Consider the following 19,206-nt stretch of genomic DNA (forward strand, 5'->3'; position numbering starts at 1 on the left):
AGCAATTTCACCAGAATTTTGACGTTAATTGCTTTAACCCATTCAAGACCTTGAAGGTGTCCATACGTCCTGGCTGGGAAGGACTTACCGACCTTGGAATATGTTTATGTACTGGCAAAAATGCGTCAATGTGAGCAGAGGCACGGTGATCACATTAAGGTTCCTGCTGTTTCTGACATCAGGGAAAGGGGACTCGTCGCCTTGGGGGGATTGCCCCCCGCAACAATGAGCACTGTGATTGCTGTTCAATTATGAACAGTTAATCACAGCCATTTCAGCTTCTCATGCAAAGAAATACTGAGGTCCAGCAGTGATCGATGCTATAACAGCACCGATCATAGGCTGAAGCCTAGAAACGGCAGCGTCACCAGGCCAATCACTGATTGGTGCCATCTGACGATGACGTCCGATGGCACCAATCAGTGATCAGAGACGCAGTCTGACCTCACAGAGACCGCCCTGCATCACCTCATTCCATCTTGGAGATATTGCAAAGTGGTCAATGTTCTGCTACAGATCTACTGGGCCTTGTGGGGCCACAGACTTTTTGACACCTGTGCCATCACTACTGCTGCTGCTATTTCTGTAAGAAGAAAGAAGACGTTTATGATCCATTACTGACCTATTCCTGTCCCCTACTTTTTCATAATTCCTCTTTCTGCCGCCGAGCGCTGATCATTACTTGATTGCTTGTTTTTTTGGCAGTTTGTTTGTGCGTCCTGTAGCCGTTGAGCACTGATCAGTGACACACATAACTGATCAGCGTGCGTGCTCACTTTTGGCTATGACTTTTTCCCTGTCCATTGTTTCTCCCCCTTCCCTTTGCACCACCTCCGTGCATGCGTCCTGCAGCCACTGAGCTGCTAATTAGTGACACATCACTGACAAGCATCCGTGCTAACTTTTGGCTAGGGCATTTTTCCCCTGCCCAGATTTTCTCCCCTTCCCCGTTTGCAGCACCTCCGTGCTTGCGTCCTACGGCCACTGATTAGTGACGCTTTTGTCCAGGATTTTTTTTTTTTGTTCCCTTCCGTTCCCGCCTCCCCTTGCATCACATCCGTACGTGTGTCCTACAGCAGCACAGTGATGCACATCACTGATCAACATCCAGTTGTTTTTTCTTTTTTTTTAGAAAAAGAATAAAACAAAATTTAAATTAATTTATAGTGCTAGATTACTGACAGTAAAAATATATTGTAGTAATCAGCGTCTACTACAGCAGCATTTTTTATTGAATATTGTTGCGGGCGCTCAGCAATTTTTTATTTTTTTTTTACTGACGTCCATTTAGTAAGTTTGTTTTTTATTTTAGTTTTTGTTTTTTTCTAGATTCGTTTTTCTATTCTGTTTTTTTTATTTTTCTTCTATTCTCATAAATAGAAAAAGTTTACACCAAAAACTCACACACATGAATAAAATGTCTCACTCGTCCCAATCACTGTAATCAGCAAGAGGAGGCATACTCCTTCTATGCCTTTGACACTGATAGTGAGAGAAAGGATTCCACCTTTTTTTTATTTTTCCTCCTCTTCCTCAAGTGATACCGAACCGCAACGCAGATGCCCCAGCACAGAAAATGAGCCAGCGCTCAACATTACTGATCCCATATGAACCTCCCCGCCCGAAGACAATGAAGCACAGATCTCAATTTTGTGGCGCAATCAGGAATCCAATTTTACATTACCGGCCTCACAGAATTTGACTTTTGCAAAGTGTTTGAGGATTTTGTAAACCTTTGTACAGCCGACAGTTTTTGGCCTAAAACCATCCATCATCATTTTCTAACTAGACTACCATAGATGTAGAAGAAATAATTAAGTTTTGTGGCCTTGTTCTTTACATTGGGATAACGAAGAAGCCAGGACTTTGGCAATGTTGGAGTGTTGATGTTTTATACAGCACTCTAGTGTTCCACATGTCTATGACCCGTAAATGATTTGAGGCCATCCACAAATTTTTGCATTACAATGATAATGCAATGTCCTCTTCAAGATGAACTTTGACCAACTTTTCAAAGTTCAGCCGGTCGTTGATCACTTCAGCAACAAGTTTGCTGAGGAGTACATTCCCCAAAGAGACATCTGCATTTGTTGTGCAATTTCTCCTGAGTACGCCAAAATTCCATATGTGGTGGAAAATTACTGTTTGGGTGCATGGCATGGCTCAGAAAGAGCACAGTTTGACTTTTTGAAATCAAGAAATGTCTGGAATCGAGAGCAGACACCATGTCGCGCTTTGGAGTGCCCTTGATGTCCCTAAACAGTAGAAACCCCACAAGTGACTCCATTTTGGAAACTACACTCCTTATGAAATTTATCTAGATATGTGATGAGCACCTTGAGACGTGAAATAAAAAATTTCCCCGCAAAAATGTTGTTTTAGGCTCTAATTCTTTATTGTCACAAGGGTAACAGGAGAAAATGGACCACAAAATTTGTTGTGCAATTTCTCCTGAGTATGCTGATACCCTATATCTGCGGGAATACTACTAGACGGGTCCCCATGTCGTATTTTTTAATTATTTAAATAAATAATTTTAAAAAACGATGTGGGGTCCCCCCCATTTTTGGCAACCAGCCTTGCTAAAGCAGACAGCTGTGGGCTGGTATTTTCAGCCTGGTAAGGGGCCATGGATATTGGCTCCCCCAGTCTAAAAATAGCAGCCCTCAGCTGACCAGAAAAAGCACATCTATTAGATGCGCCAATTCTGGCGCTTTGCCCGACTCTTCCCACTTGCCCTGTAGCGGTGGCAAGTGGGGTTCATATTTGTGGGGTTGATGTCACCTTTGTAATGTCTGGTGACATCGAGCCCACAGCTTAGTAATGAACACCTATAAGACACCTCTCCATTACTAATCCTATAGCTATATGGTAAATAAAGACACAGCAAGAACAAAGTCCTTTATTAGAAATAAGACTAAACACAGTTTTCCATTTTATTTAAAAAGAACAGACACAGTTATGCTCACCTAACGCCTAATTCCACCAAAGCGCTCGTTCTCCTGTAATAAAACTAAAATAAAAGAAAACAATATACCATACCTGTCTGTCATTTTCAACCTGGGCGGTGCCAAGATGTGACCATCCTGGCTGAGAACCACTGGTGAATGAGCAACTGTGAGCACATCCTCAGTGACCGGCGGTGACGTCATCGAGGTTACGTCCAGTCACTGAGACTGCGTTCCCAGCCAGGCCTTTGAACTGCAGTGACATTGGTGAGATCCCCACTAGCAGTGTGAGAGTTTTTCTCACGGTGCTAGCGGGGTCTCACTGAGGTCACTGCAGTTCAGCCCGACTGGGAACGCAGCCTTAGTGTCCGGAGGTAACCTCGATGACATCACTGAGGCTACGCTCGCAGCAGTTCAGTCACCAGTGGTTCTCAGCTGAGCGGTCTCATCTTGGCACTGTCCAAGTTGAAAGCTTTATCCCCCAGACATGGATTACGGATTGGGACAAAACGACAGACAGGTATGGTATATTGTTGTTTTTTTTATTTTAGTTTTATTACAGGAGAACGAGGGCTTCAGTGGAATTAATCATTGGGTGACAGCTGTGAGTTTTGCCTGGCTGTTTATAAAAAATACAGAGGAACCCACGCCGTTTTTTTTTAAAATTATTTATTTACAGCGCAGGAGTCAGATAATGAATACACCCATCAGCCGCTCCTGTTCTCGCAGTTATTAGCAGCAGCAGGTGTCGGATGATGGGAGCTATAGCTGAGCGCTCACGCTGTCTTTTGACAGCGTGGAAACCGTGGCTCTCTGACCGGCGGGAATGATTTCACCACTGATCAGGAGCGGTGTTTGCACATGACAGTGTTGCAAACACTGAATGATCGGGCACCCCATTCAAGTGATTGGTGTTTGGGTCTGGGTACTGTTATGGTACCTGAACCCGAACTTTTTGTAGCTGTTCAGCTGAACCCGCCGGCCCCGAACATACAGGTGTCCGCCCATATCTAGAAATGAATGCCCCAATCTTGCTAGGGAGATTTCATGGCAAGATTTTTTTTCTTATATTGCATACTCTTATGAAAATATCTGAAAAGGAAGGTGCTGTTACTCAACTGTCATCACAAGTGACGGGCCTGATTTCCTTCTCTTATAGCTGCCTTCCTTTGCACTAGTCCACTCTGGAATTCAGGTAACTTGGCAAACTCTCCTGACATCATCAACCTACGCCTTTTAAGACCAGATTTAGTAGAGGTCAGGTGCTTAGGTATTTAAGTTTCATTGTTTCAGGTGCCTCAGGTTTGTCAGAAGTTTGCTGTGACTTCAGTTAGTCCAGCTCCAGCCAGGTGTTTGTCAGCTCAGCTTCTCCTGACTTCAGTGCTACAACCAGGGATATTACCAAGCTCAGTCAAGTTTACCTAAGTTTTGTCCACACCGACCTGTCAGCAAATTAGCAAAATTTTCCATGTATAGACCCAAAAGAAGGGAGTCCCCATCAATTGCCACTTTTGCACAATCTATATGTTAGGGCTAGCGGAACGCGCAGAGTAAATATAGATGTTTATTATTGGTGCGTTTGCAGCCCGGGGTCCACCGTGCAGGAAGAACCTGCTGCTAGTGAATGGTGGCACTATTTGGCGGTATAAGCTAGCTCTGTTACTTCACAGAGTAGCCGTGTAAGGAAAGCACTGCGCCCTGTTAGACTCACAGGCGCGCAAGCTAACTGCCGAGCTGATAGCAGTCTATGGTTATGCAGACACACAATCTCCTCACCGGAGGTGCCGGTATTCTAGGGGATTATTTCAGCCGGGTCCCTGAATACATAATAATAATAATAATAATCATTATTTATATAGCGCCAACATATTCCGCAGCGCTTTACAGTTTAACAGTTTCAAACACAACAGTCATAGGTAACAATGTTAACAATACAGTAATAAAGCAAAATAAGACCAAATAAGACGACCCTGCTCGTGAGAGCTTACAATCTACAATGAGGTGGGGAGATACAAAGTACAGGTGTGTATTTACAATGATGTATTTACAAAGATGGTCCAGCCATCTTCAGGGGGTGGGGGGTAGATGGAGATAGTGAATGGGCTACATGTTGTGAATTCTATTTTTGGGCTCCCTCTAGTGGTCACAAGCGGTACTGTGTAGTGTTGTCTTTCTGCAGGTTGGCTGCATCAGCTGGTTCGTTATCCTTGGTTGGTTTCCTATTTAGCTCACCTGGAGACTCAGTTCCTTGCCTGCTATCAATGTATTCAGTGCTCTTCAGATTCCTTGTGTCTACCTTGCTCCCAGTCTCTCCAAGACAAGCTAAGTTTTTGTTTGATCATTTTTTGATTATCAGTGTTCATTATGTTTTTTGTCCAGCTCGCTAAAATGTGATTTCCTCGCTTGCTGGTTGCTCTAGGGGACTGAGTTTCTCCCCCCATACCACTAGTTGGTGTGGGGGGTTCTTGAAATCTCAGAGTGGATATTTGTAAGGGTTTTTTACTGACCGCATAGATTCTCTTTTCTATTTTCTGCTATCTAGTATTAGTGGGCCTCATTTGCTGAATCTGCTTTCACCCCTGTGTATGTGCCTTCCTCTTACCTCACCGTTATTATCTGTTGGGGGCTTCTATATCTTTGGGGATTATTTCTCTGGAGGCAAGAGAGGTCTTTCTTTCTCTCTAGGGGTAGTTAGTTCCTCAGGCTGGCTCGAGACGTCTAGGATTTTTAGGCACGTTCACCGGCTACTTCTAGTGTGTTTGGATAGGTTCAGATTTGCGGTCAGTCCAGTTTGCCACCTCCCTAGAGCTTGTCCTATGTTTGTTACTTAGCTGGAGTAATTTGTGATCCTCAACCACTAAGGATCATAACAGTATAGCAGGCCAGAAAAGTGTTTAATGCATCGCAGAAGTGGGATAAAAAGAAGACCTGAGTACATTTTTTTTTTTTTTTCCTCCCGCTTTTCCTTTGCTGCAGTCTGTTTAGCTTCTTTCATCCCCTTGAACTCTGGGTGGTTTTGAGCTCAGCTGCAGACATGAATGTTCAGACTCTGACTTGTAGTGTGGATCATCTTACTGCACGGGTGCAAAGTATTCAGGATTTTGTTATTCATAGCCATATGTCAGAACCAAAGATACCCATTCCTGAGTTGTTTTCTGGAGATAGATCTAGGTTTCTAAATTTTAAGAATAATTGTAAGTTATTTCTATCTCTGAGACCTCGTTCCTCTGGTGATTCCGCTCAGCAAGTTAAAATTGTTATCTCCTTGTTGCGTGGAGACCTTCAAGATTGGGCTTTCTCTCTGGCGCCAGGAGGTCCTGCATTGCTTAATGTAGATGCATTTTTTCTGGCTCTTGGACTGCTTTATGAGGAGCCTAATCTTGAGAATCAGGCAGAAAAAGCGTTGCTGGCTATCTCTCAGGGTCAGGATGAAGCAGAGGTGTATTGTCAAAAATTTCGGAAATAGTCGGTGCTTACTCGATGGAATGAGTGTGCCCTGGCTGCAAATTTCAGAGAAGGTCTTTCTGAGGCCGTTAAGAATGTTATGGTGGGGTTTCCCACCCCTGCAAGTCTGAGTGATTCTATGGCTTTAGCCATTCAGGTTGATCGGCGTTTGCGGGAGCGCAAATCTGCTCATCCTTTGGCGGTATTTTCCGAACAGAGACCTGAGTCTATGCAATGTGACCGAACTCTGACCAGAATTGAGCGTCAAAGTCATAGACGTCAAAATGGGTTGTGCTTTTACTGTGGTGATTCTACTCATGTTATCTCAGCATGCTCTAAACGCTTAAAAAAAATCGCTAAACCTGTCACCATTGGTACTATACAGCCTAAATTTATTTTGTCTGTTACTTTGATTTGTTCTTTGTCGTCCTACCCGGTTATGGCTTTTGTGGATTCGGGTGCGGCCCTGAATCTGATGGATTTGTCGTTTGCCAGGCGCTGTGGTTTTGTCCTGGAGCCTTTGGAATTTCCTATTCCTCTGAGGGGAATTGATGCTACGCCATTGGCTGAGAATAAGCCTCAGTATTGGACGCAAATGACCATGTGCATGACTCCCGTACATCAGGAGGTGATTCGCTTTCTTGTTCTGCATAATTTGCATGATGTTGTCGTTTTGGGTCTGCCATGGCTGCAAGCTCATAATCCAGTTTTAGATTGGAAAGCTATGTCTGTGTCAAGTTGGGGTTGTCAGGGAATTCATGGCGATACTCCGTTGGTGTCTATTGCTTCTTCCACTCCTTCTGAGGTCCCTGAGTTTTTGTCTGACTACCAGGATGTATTTGATGAGCCCAGGTCCTGTGCCCTGCCTCCTCATAGGGATTGTGACTGTGCTATAAATTTAATTCCTGGTAGCAAATTCCCTAAGGGACGACTTTTTAATTTGTTTATACCAGAGCATGCCACGATGCGGAGTTATATAAAGGAGTCTTTGGAGAAGGGACATATTCGCCCATCCTCTTCCTCTCTTGGTGCAGGATTTTTTTTTGTGGCCAAGAAGGACGGTTCTTTGAGACCTTGTATAGATTATCGTCTTCTGAATAAAATCACAGTCAAATTTCAGTATCCTTTGCCACTATTGTCTGATTTGTTTGCTCGGATTAAGGGTGCCAGTTGGTTCACCAAGATAGATCTCCGTGGTGCGTATAACCTTGTGCGCATTAAGCAGGGAGATGAATGGAAAACAGCATTTAATACGCCCGAAGGCCATTTTGAGTACTTGGTGATGCCTTTTGGACTCTCTAATGCTCCTTCTGTGTTTCAGTCCTTCATGCATGACATCTTCCGAGAATATCTGGATAAATTTATGATTGTTTATCTGGATGACATTTTGGTCTTTTCTGATGATTGGGAGTTCCATGTGAAGCAGGTCAGGATAGTGTTTCAGGTCCTGCGTGCTAATGCTTTATTTGTGAAGGGCTCAAAATGCCTCTTCGGAGTACAGAAGGTCTCCTTTTTGGGTTTTATTTTTTCTCCTTCTACTGTGGAGATGGACCCAGTCAAGGTCCAGGCTATTCATGACTGGACTCAGCCCACGTCTGTTAAGAGTCTTCAGAAGTTCTTGGGTTTCGCTAATTTTTACCGTCGTTTCATCGCTAATTTTTCTAGCGTGGTTAAACCTTTGACGGATTTGACCAAGAAGGGTTCTGATGTGACTAATTGGTCTCCTGCGGCCGTGGAGGCCTTTCGGGAGCTGAAGCACCGGTTTTCTTCAGCTCCAGTTTTATGTCAGCCAGATGTCTCTCTCCCCTTCCAGGTCGAGGTTGATGCTTCTGAGATTGGAGCAGGGGCTGTTTTGTCGCAGAGAAGCTCTGATGGCTCTGTGATGAAGCCATGTGCTTTCTTTTCAAGAAAGTTTTCGCCTGCCGAGCGGAATTATGATGTTGGTAATCGGGAGTTGTTGGCTATGAAGTGGGCATTTGAGGAGTGGCGACATTGGCTCGAAGGAGCTAAGCATCGTGTGGTGGTCTTGACTGATCACAAAAATCTGATTTACCTTGAATCTGCCAAGCGCCTGAATCCTAGACAGGCTCGTTGGTCGTTGTTTTTCTCCCGTTTCAACTTCGTGGTCTCATACCTGCCTGGTTCGAAGAACGTGAAAGCTGATGCACTTTCTAGGAGTTTTGTGTCTGACTCTCCGGGAGTTTCTGAGCTGGCTGGTATTCTCAGAGAGGGAGTGATTTTGTCTGCCATTTCCCCAGATTTGCGACGAGTGCTGCAGAAATTTCAGGCGGATAGACCTGACCGTTGTCCACCAGAGAGACTGTTTGTCCCGGATAGATGGACCAGCAAAGTTATTTCCGAGGTTCATTCTTCGGTGTTCGCGGGTCATCCTGGGATTTTTGGTACCAGAGATTTGGTGGCTAGGTCCTTCTGGTGGCCTTCCTTGTCGCGGGATGTGCGTTCCTTTGTGCAGTCTTGTGGGATTTGTGCTCGGGCTAAGCCTTGCTGTTCTCGTGCCAGCGGTTTGCTTTTGCCTTTGCCTGTTCCGAAAAGGCCTTGGACGCACATTTCCATGGATTTTATTTCGGATCTTCCAGTATCTCAGAAAATGTCTGTCATCTGGGTGGTGTGTGATCGTTTTTCCAAGATGGTCCATTTGGTGCCCTTGCCTAAGTTGCCTTCTTCCTCCGATTTGGTTCCTCTATTTTTTCAGAATGTGGTTCGCTTGCACGGCATTCCTGAAAATATTGTGTCTGATAGAGGATCCCAGTTTGTGTCCAGGTTTTGGCGGACTTTTTGTGCTAAGATGGGCATTGATTTGTCTTTTTCGTCGGCCTTCCATCCTCAGACTAATGGCCAAACCGAGCGAACTAATCAGACGTTGGAAACTTATTTGAGATGTTTTGTTTCTGCTGATCAGGATGACTGGGTGACTTTTTTGCCATTGGCCGAGTTTGCCCTTAATAATCGGGCTAGTTCTGCTACTTTGGTTTCGCCTTTTTTCTGCAATTCTGGTTTCCATCCTCGTTTTTCCTCGGGTCAGGTTGAGCCTTCTGACTGTCCTGGGGTGGATTCTGTGGTGGATAGGTTGCAGCAGATTTGGAACCATGTGGTGGACAATTTGAGGTTGTCACAGGAGAAGGCTCAGCGCTTTGCCAACCGCCGCCGCGGTGTGGGTCCCCGACTTCGTGTTGGGGATTTGGTGTGGCTGTCTTCTCGGTATGTTCCTATGAAGGTCTCCTCTCCTAAATTCAAGCCTCGCTTCATCGGTCCTTATAAGATCTTGGAAATCCTTAACCCGGTGTCTTTTCGTTTGGATCTCCCAGCATCGTTTGCCATTCATAATGTGTTCCATAGGTCTTTGTTGCGGAGGTATGTGGTACCTGTGGTTCCTTCTGTTGAGCCTCCTGCTCCGGTGCTGGTCAAGGGCGAATTGAAGTACGTGGTGGAGAAGATTTTGGATTCTCGTATCTCTAGACGGAGACTTCAGTATTTGGTTAAGTGGAAGGGCTATGGTCAGGAGGATAATTCCTGGGTTGTCGCCTCTGATGTTCATGCGGCCGATTTGGTTCGTGCCTTCCATGCGGCTCATCCTGATCGCCCTGGGGGTCTTGATGAGGGTTCGGTGACCCCTCCTCAAGGGGGGGTGTCATGATCTCAATGGCAAGAGATCATAGCATAAGCATATATAGGAACTAGCTCTTGGAAGATGGGAACTGAGCTGACCATGAACTAAACCTAACACACAACTAGCAGTGGCCGGGTAGCATGCCTACGTTGATTCTAGATGCCCAGCACCAGCCGGAGGACTAAATAATGCTAGCAGAGGAAAATATTAGTCCTAGCTCACCTCTAGAGAAATACCCCAAAAGGAGACAGAGGCCCCCCACATGTATTGGCGGTGAATTAAGATGAAACAACAAACGTAGTATGAAAATAGGTTTAGCAAATTTGAGGTCCACTTACTACATAGCAGAAGACAGAAAGGACACTTTCATGGTCAGCTAAAAACCCTAATCAAAACACCATCCAGAAATTACTTTAAAACTCTGGCATTAACTCATAACACCAGAGTGGCAATTCCTGTTCACAAGAGCTTTCCAGACACAGTAACGAAACTACAGCTGTGAACTGGAACAAAAATGCAAAAACAAACATGGACAAGAGTCCAACTTATCTAGTAGTTGTCTAGGAGCAGGAACAAGCACAGAGAGGCTTCTGATAACATTGTTGACCGGCAAGAAACTAACAGAGCAGCAAGGTTATATAGCGACTCCCACATCTTGATGGGAACAGGTGAGCAGAGAAGATGAAGACACCAGTTCAATTCCACCAGTAGCCACCGGGGGAGCCCAGAATCCAAATTCACAACAGTACCCCCCCCTCAAGGAGGGGGCACCGAACCCTCACCAGAACCACCAGGGCGATCAGGATGGGCCCTATGAAAGGCACGAACCAGATCAGAGGCATGAACATCAGATGCATTCACCCAAGAATTATCCTCCTGGCCGTATCCCTTCCACTTGACCAGATACTGGAGTCTCCGTCTGGAAACACGAGAGTCTAAGATTTTCTCCACAACGTACTCCAACTCACCCTCAACCAACACCGGAGCAGGAGGCTCAACGGAAGGCACAACCGGTACCTCATACCTGCGCAATAATGACCGATGAAAAACGTTATGAATAGAAAAGGATGCAGGGAGGTCCAAACGGAAGGAAACAGGGTTAAGAATCTCCAATATCTTATACGGGCCAATGAACCGAGGCTTAAACTTAGGAGAAGAGACCCTCATAGGGACAAAACGAGAAGACAACCACACCAAATCCCCAACACAAAGCCGAGGACCAACACGACGGTGGCGGTTGGCAAAAAGCTGAGTCTTCTCCTGGGACAACCTCAAATTGTCCACCACCTGCCCCCAGATCTGATGCAATCTCTCCACCACAGCATCCACTCCAGGACAATCCGAAGATTCCACCTGACCAGAGGAAAATCGAGGATGAAACCCCGAATTACAGAAAAACGGGGACACCAAAGTGGCAGAGCTGGCCCGATTGAGAGCGAACTCCGCCAATGGCAAAAAAGCAACCCAATCATCCTGGTCAGCAGACACAAAACACCTCAGATATGTCTCCAGGGTCTGATTAATCCGCTCGGTCTGGCCATTCGTCTGAGGATGGAAAGCGGACGAAAAAGATAAATCTATGCCCATCCTAGCACAGAATGCCCGCCAAAATCTAGACACGAATTGGGTCCCTCTGTCAGAAACGATATTCTCAGGAATACCATGCAAACGAACAACATTTTGAAAAAACAGAGGAACCAACTCGGAAGAAGAAGGCAACTTGGGCAGAGGAACCAAATGGACCATCTTAGAGAAACGGTCACACACCACCCAGATGACAGACATCTTCTGAGAAACAGGCAGATCTGAAATAAAATCCATCGAGATGTGCGTCCAAGGCCTCTTAGGAATAGGCAAGGGCAACAACAATCCACTAGCCCGAGAACAACAAGGCTTGGCCCGAGCACAAACGTCACAAGACTGCACAAAGCCTCGCACATCTCGTGACAGGGAAGGCCACCAGAAGGACCTTGCCACCAAATCCCTGGTACCAAAAATGCCAGGATGACCTGCCAACGCAGAAGAATGAACCTCAGAGATGACTCTACTGGTCCAATCATCAGGAACAAACAGTTTATCAGGTGGGCAACGATCAGGTCTATCCGCCTGAAACTCCTGCAAGGCCCGCCGCAGGTCTGGAGAAACGGCTGACAATACCACTCCATCCTTAAGGATACCTGTGGGCTCAGAGTTACCAGGTGAGTCAGGCTCAAAACTCCTAGAAAGGGCATCCGCCTTAACATTCTTAGAACCCGGTAGGTATGACACCACAAAATTAAACCGAGAGAAAAATAATGACCAGCGCGCCTGTCTAGGATTCAGGCGCCTGGCGGTCTCAAGATAAATCAAATTTTTGTGGTCAGTCAATACCACCACCTGATGTCTGGCCCCCTCAAGCCAATGGCGCCACTCCTCAAAAGCCCACTTCATGGCCAAAAGCTCCCGATTCCCAACATCATAATTCCGCTCAGCGGGCGAAAATTTACGGGAAAAGAAGGCACAAGGCCTCATCACGGAGCAGTCAGAACTTTTCTGCGACAACACTGCCCCAGCTCCGATCTCAGAAGCGTCGACCTCAACCTGAAAAGGTAGAGCAACATCAGGCTGACGCAACACAGGGGCAGAGGAAAAACGGCGCTTAAGCTCCCGAAAGGCCTCCACAGCATCAGGGGACCAATCAGCAACATCAGCACCCTTCTTAGTCAAATCGGTCAATGGCTTAGCAATATCCGAAAAACCAGCAATAAATCGACGATAAAAGTTAGCAAAGCCCAAAAATTTCTGAAGACTCTTAAGAGAAGAGGGCTGCGTCCAATCACAAATAGCTTGAACCTTGACAGGATCCATTTCAATGGAAGAGGGGGAAAAAATATATCCCAAAAAGGAAATCCTCTGTACCCCAAAAACACACTTAGAACCCTTCACACACAAAGAATTAGACCGCAAAACCTGAAAAACCCTCCTGACTTGCTGGACATGAGAGTCCCAGTCATCCGAAAAAATCAGAATATCATCCAGATACACAATCATAAATTTATCCAAATAATCGCGAAAAATATCATGCATAAAGGACTGGAAAACTGACGGAGCATTAGAAAGACCAAAAGGCATCACTAAATACTCAAAGTGGCCCTCGGGCGTATTAAATGCGGTTTTCCACTCATCCCCCTGCCTGATTCGCACCAAATTATACGCCCCACGAAGGTCAATCTTAGAGAACCACTTGGCCCCCTTTATGCGAGCAAACAAATCAGTCAGCAACGGCAATGGGTATTGATATTTAACAGTGATTTTATTCAAAAGCCGATAATCAATACATGGTCTCAAAGAGCCGTCTTTTTTTGACACAAAGAAAAAACCGGCTCCTAAGGGAGATGACGATGGACGAATATGTCCCTTTTCCAAGGACTCCTTTATATATTCACGCATAGCAGCATGTTCAGGCACAGACAGATTAAATAAACGACCCTTTGGGTATTTACTACCCGGGATTAAATCTATGGCACAATCGCACTCTCGGTGCGGAGGTAACGAACCAAGCTTGGATTCTTCAAAGACGTCACGATAGTCAGACAGGAACTCAGGAATTTCAGAGGGAATAGATGATGAAATGGAAACCACAGGTACATCCCCATGAGCCCCCTTACATCCCCAGCTCAACACAGACATAGCTCTCCAGTCGAGGACTGGGTTGTGAGATTGCAGCCAAGGCAATCCTAGCACCAAATCATCATGTAGATTATACAGCACCAGAAAGCGAATAATCTCCTGGTGACCCGGATTAATACGCATAGTTACTTGTGTCCAGTATTGTGGTTTATTATTAGCCAATGGGGTGGAGTCAATCCCCTTCAGAGGAATAGGAGTCTCCAAAGGCTCTAAATCATACCCACAGCGTTTGGCAAAAGACCAATCCATAAGACTCAAAGCGGCGCCAGAGTCGACATAGGCGTCCGTGGTAATAGATGACAAAGAGCAAATCAGGGTCACAGATAGAATAAACTTAGACGGTAAGGTGCAAATGGAAACAGATTTACCAAGTTTTTTAGTGCGCTTAGAGCATGCTGATATAACATGAGTAGAATCACCACAATAGAAACACAACCCATTTTTCCGTCTAAAATTCTGCCGCTCGCTTCGGGACAGAATTCTATCACACTGCATACTCTCTGGCGATTTCTCAGTGGACACCGCCAGATGGTGCACTGGTTTGCGCTCCCGCAAACGCCTATCGATCTGAATAGCCATTGTCATGGACTCATTCAGACCCGCAGGCACAGGGAACCCCACCATAACATCCTTAATGGCATCAGAGAGACCCTCTCTGAAGGTCGCCGCCAGGGCGCACTCATTCCACTGAGTAAGCACAGACCATTTACGGAATCTTTGGCAGTAGATTTCCGCTTCATCTTGCCCCTGAGATAGGGACATCAAAGTTTTTTCTGCCTGAAGCTCCAAATGAGGTTCGTCATAAAGCAACCCCAAGGCCAGAAAAAACGCATCCACATTGAGCAACGCAGGATCCCCTGGTGTCAATGAAAAAGCCCAGTCTTGAGGGTCGCCCCGGAGCAAGGAAATCACAATCCTGACCTGCTGTGCAGGGTCTCCGGCAGAGCGAGATTTCAGGGACAAAAATAATTTGCAATTATTTCGAAAATTCTGAAACCCAGATCTATTCCCCGAGAAAAATTCCGGCAAAGGAATTCTCGGCTCAGATACAGGTGCATGACAAACAAAATCTTGCAAATTTTGTACCTTCGTGGCGAGATTATTCAAACCTGCAGTTACCCTCTGAAGATCCATTACAAACAGGTGGACACAGAGCCATTCAAAGGGGAGAAAAAAAAAAAAAAGAAAAAAAAAAATTTCAGCAGACTACTTATTTCTCTCCTTTCTCAGCCAAGGATTTTAACCCTTTAGTGGGCCGGTCAAACTGTCATGATCTCAATGGCAAGAGATCATAGCATAAGCATATATAGGAACTAGCTCTTGGAAGATGGGAACTGAGCTGACCATGAACTAAACCTAACACACAACTAGCAGTGGCCGGGTAGCATGCCTACGTTGATTCTAGATGCCCAGCACCAGCCGGAGGACTAAATAATGCTAGCAGAGGAAAATATTAGTCCTAGCTCACCTCTAGAGAAATACCCCAAAAGGAGACAGAGGCCCCCCACATGTATTGGCGGTGAATTAAGATGAAACAACAAACGTAGTATGAAAATAGGTTTAGCAAATTTGAGGTCCACTTACTACATAGCAGAAGACAGAAAGGACACTTTCATGGTCAGCTAAAAACCCTAATCAAAACACCATCCAGAAATTACTTTAAAACTCTGGCATTAACTCATAACACCAGAGTGGCAATTCCTGTTCACAAGAGCTTTCCAGACACAGTAACGAAACTACAGCTGTGAACTGGAACAAAAATGCAAAAACAAACATGGACAAGAGTCCAACTTATCTAGTAGTTGTCTAGGAGCAGGAACAAGCACAGAGAGGCTTCTGATAACATTGTTGACCGGCAAGAAACTAACAGAGCAGCAAGGTTATATAGCGACTCCCACATCTTGATGGGAACAGGTGAGCAGAGAAGATGAAGACACCAGTTCAATTCCACCAGTAGCCACCGGGGGAGCCCAGAATCCAAATTCACAACAGGGGGGGTACTGTTGTGAATTCTATTTTGGGCTCCCTCTAGTGGTCACAAGCGGTACTGTGTAGTGTTGTCTTTCTGCAGGTTGGCTGCATCAGCTGGTTTGTTATCCTTGGTTGGTTTCCTATTTAGCTCACCTGGAGACTCAGTTCCTTGCCTGCTATCAATGTATTCAGTGCTCTTCAGATTCCTTGTGTCTACCTTGCTCCCAGTCTCTCCAAGACAAGCTAAGTTTTTGTTTGATCATTTTTTGATTATCAGTGTTCATTATGTTTTTTGTCCAGCTCGCTAAAATGTGATTTCCTCGCTTGCTGGTTGCTCTAGGGGACTGAGTTTCTCCCCCCATACCGTTAGTTGGTGTGGGGGTTCTTGAAATCTCAGAGTGGATATTTGTAAGGGTTTTTTACTGACCGCATAGATTCTCTTTTCTATTTTCTGCTATCTAGTATTAGTGGGCCTCATTTGCTGAATCTGCTTTCACCCCTGTGTATGTGCCTTCCTCTTACCTCACCGTTATTATCTGTTGGGGGCTTCTATATCTTTGGGGATTATTTCTCTGGAGGCAAGAGAGGTCTTTCTTTCTCTCTAGGGGTAGTTAGTTCCTCAGGCTGGCTCGAGACGTCTAGGATTTTTAGGCACGTTCACCGGCTACTTCTAGTGTGTTTGGATAGGTTCAGATTTGCGGTCAGTCCAGTTTGCCACCTCCCTAGAGCTTGTCCTATGTTTCTTACTTAGCTGGAGTAATTTGTGATCCTCAACCACTAAGGATCATAACAGCTACACACACACACAAACATAAAATGACTGATTAGGGAACGTGATAGGCCGCTCTAAACAAATGAGTTTTGAGCGAGCGCCTAAAACTATGCAAGTTGTGGATGGTCCTAATATCTTTGGGTAGAGCATTCCAGAGGATTGGCGCAGCACGGGAGAAGTCTTGGAGTCAGGAGTGGGAGGTACGGATTAGTGCAGAGGTTAGTCGAAAGTCGTTTGCAGAGCGCAGCGGTCGGCTAGGCCGATAGACAGAAATGAGGGAGGAGATGTAAGGGGGTGCCGCACTGTGGAGAGCTTTGTGGGTGAGAACAAGTACTTTGAATTGTATCCTGTAATGAATGGGCAGCCAGTGTAACGACTGGCGAAGAGCGGACACGTCCGAGTAACGATTAGCCAGATGGATGACCCTAGCTGCTGCATTAAGGATAGACTGGAGAGGGGAAAGTTGCGTGAGGGGGAGGCCAATTAATAGAGAGTTGCAGTAGTCCAGACGGGAGTGGTTTAGGGCGACAGTGAGAGTTTTTGTTGTCTCCATGGTGAGAAAAGGGCGTATTCTAGAGATGTTCTTTATGTGTAAGCGGCACGAGCGGGCAAGAGATTGTATGTGGGAGGTGAAGGAGAGATCGGAGTCAAACATAACACCCAGACAGCGTGCCTGCTGCCTAGGCGTTATTATGGTGCCACCCACGGAGAGGGAAATGTCAGATTTAGGGAGGCTAGTAGAAGGCGGGAGCAGAAGAAGTTCAGTTTTGGAGAGGTTGAGTTTCAGATAGAGAGCAGACATGATGTTAGAGACTGCAGACAGACAGTCAGTGGCGTTCTGTAGTACAGCGGGGGTAAGGTCAGGGGCTGACGTGTATAGTTGTGTGTCATCAACATAAAGATGGTACTGAAAGCCAAATCTGCTGATGGTCTGTCCAATTGGGGCCGTGTAGAGGGAGAAGAGAAGGGGGCCAAGGACTGAGCCCTGAGGTACCCCGACAGTGAGAGGAAGAGGAGATGAAGTGGAGCCGGAGAACAGAACACTGAAGGAGCGTTCAGAAAGATAGGAAGAGAACCAGGAGAGAGCAGTGTCCTTAATGCCTAGTGACTGGAGCCTAGAGAGTAGGAGAGGGTGGTCAACAGTGTCGAAAGCTGCAGAAAGATCGAGGAGAATGAGCAGAGAGTGGTCACCGTTACATTTTGCTGTTATACATACACTCATAACCACACTGGCGCAAAGCACATAATGTAGATTGATACTAGCGCATGGCCATGCGGTCATGCGAACCTTTTATAGCTGCAGCAAGTACAGCACCTTCCCAGAAAGACCAATGGGAGGCTGCCACAGAAGTTGAGCACCTTCAGGACCTTCCTGGAGGACCAATGGGATTTGCTGCAGTATCTAAGCATGTGACCCTTGATCTCCAATGAGAGATCTTACCCTGGGCATGCTCAGAAGGGGAAAAGCAGGACTTAGTCCCAAAAACGTCTGCTCGCCGCTGCCCAGTACTGGCTACAATGGCAGAAGCTGGAAAGGCAGCAGTAACCCTTTGCACAGAGTCAGACTGAGGGAGACGCTGGGACCGACGTCTCCTCTGAGCAGGCTCCACTGCGGCAAGAGAAGAATGGGAGACGGCAGCAGAGATGGCCCGAGATTCCCCCTGTGCAGAGGCGGGAACTCGACCCCTAACATTACCCCCCCTCCTAGGGTCCCCCTCCTTGGACCTCGCTACGCTCGAAGGCAGCAATGAGCTGTGGAGCCCTAATGTGCTCAGTAGGCTCCCAGGACCTGTTCTCAGGACCATAACCCTTCCAGTCCACCAAATAAAATCTTTTGCCACATACCACCTTACTCCCCAAAATAGCTTTCACCTCGTAATTGTCCGTAGATGAACCCTTATGTCCCAGCAGATGACTCGGAAAACCGGGACATGTATGCGGGCTTCAAGAGGGACACATGAAAGGTGTCGGTGATACCCAGGCGTGTCGGAAGGGCCAAACGGTAGACCACAGGGTTAACCTGTTCGAGAACCTTGAAAGGGCCCAAGTAGCAAGGTGCAAACTTAGTGGACTCAACTCGCAGCCTGATGTTACGGGCGGAGAGCCACACTAAGTCGCCAGGAGCAAAGGTCGGAGCGGGGCGCCGATGTGCATTGGTGGAGGACCTCATTCTCTCCTTGGTGGCCCGAATGGCATCCTGAGTGCGGTCCCAAATGTCCCGTGCCTCCACAGCCCAGTCTGCCACCCTGGAGTCGGCAGAAGACACGGGCATAGGCACCGGTACCCGCAGATGCTGACCATAGTTAAGGAGGAATGGGGTATGTCCAGTGGAGTCGGCTACAGCGTTGTTCAGCGCAGACTCCACCCACGATAGCAGGGATGTCCAGTCATCCTGTCTGGCTGAGACAAAATGTCGAAGATATGTGACCAATGTCTGGTTGGCCCTCTCTACCAACCCATTCGTCTCGGGATGATATGCAAAAGAGAGATTCAACTCAATGCTGGGAAGACCACAAAGCTCTCTCCAGAACCGAGACGCAAACTGGGGACCCCGGTCACTGACAATTTTGTCTGGCATACCGTGTAGGCGGAAGATGTGTTTTATAAACAACGCTGCCAAGGCCCGTGCAGAAGGTAGCCGTGGAAGCGGCACCAAGTGCACCATTTTAGAGAAATGATCGGTGATAACCCAAATGATGGTACAGCCATGAGACTTGGGCAAGCCTACCACAAAGTCCATCCCGACCATTTCCCAGGGCCTGTCTGCCACCGGC

This window comes from Ranitomeya variabilis, chromosome 3 (genome assembly GCF_051348905.1).
Source record: "Ranitomeya variabilis isolate aRanVar5 chromosome 3, aRanVar5.hap1, whole genome shotgun sequence".
Lineage (NCBI taxonomy): Eukaryota > Metazoa > Chordata > Amphibia > Anura > Dendrobatidae > Ranitomeya > Ranitomeya variabilis.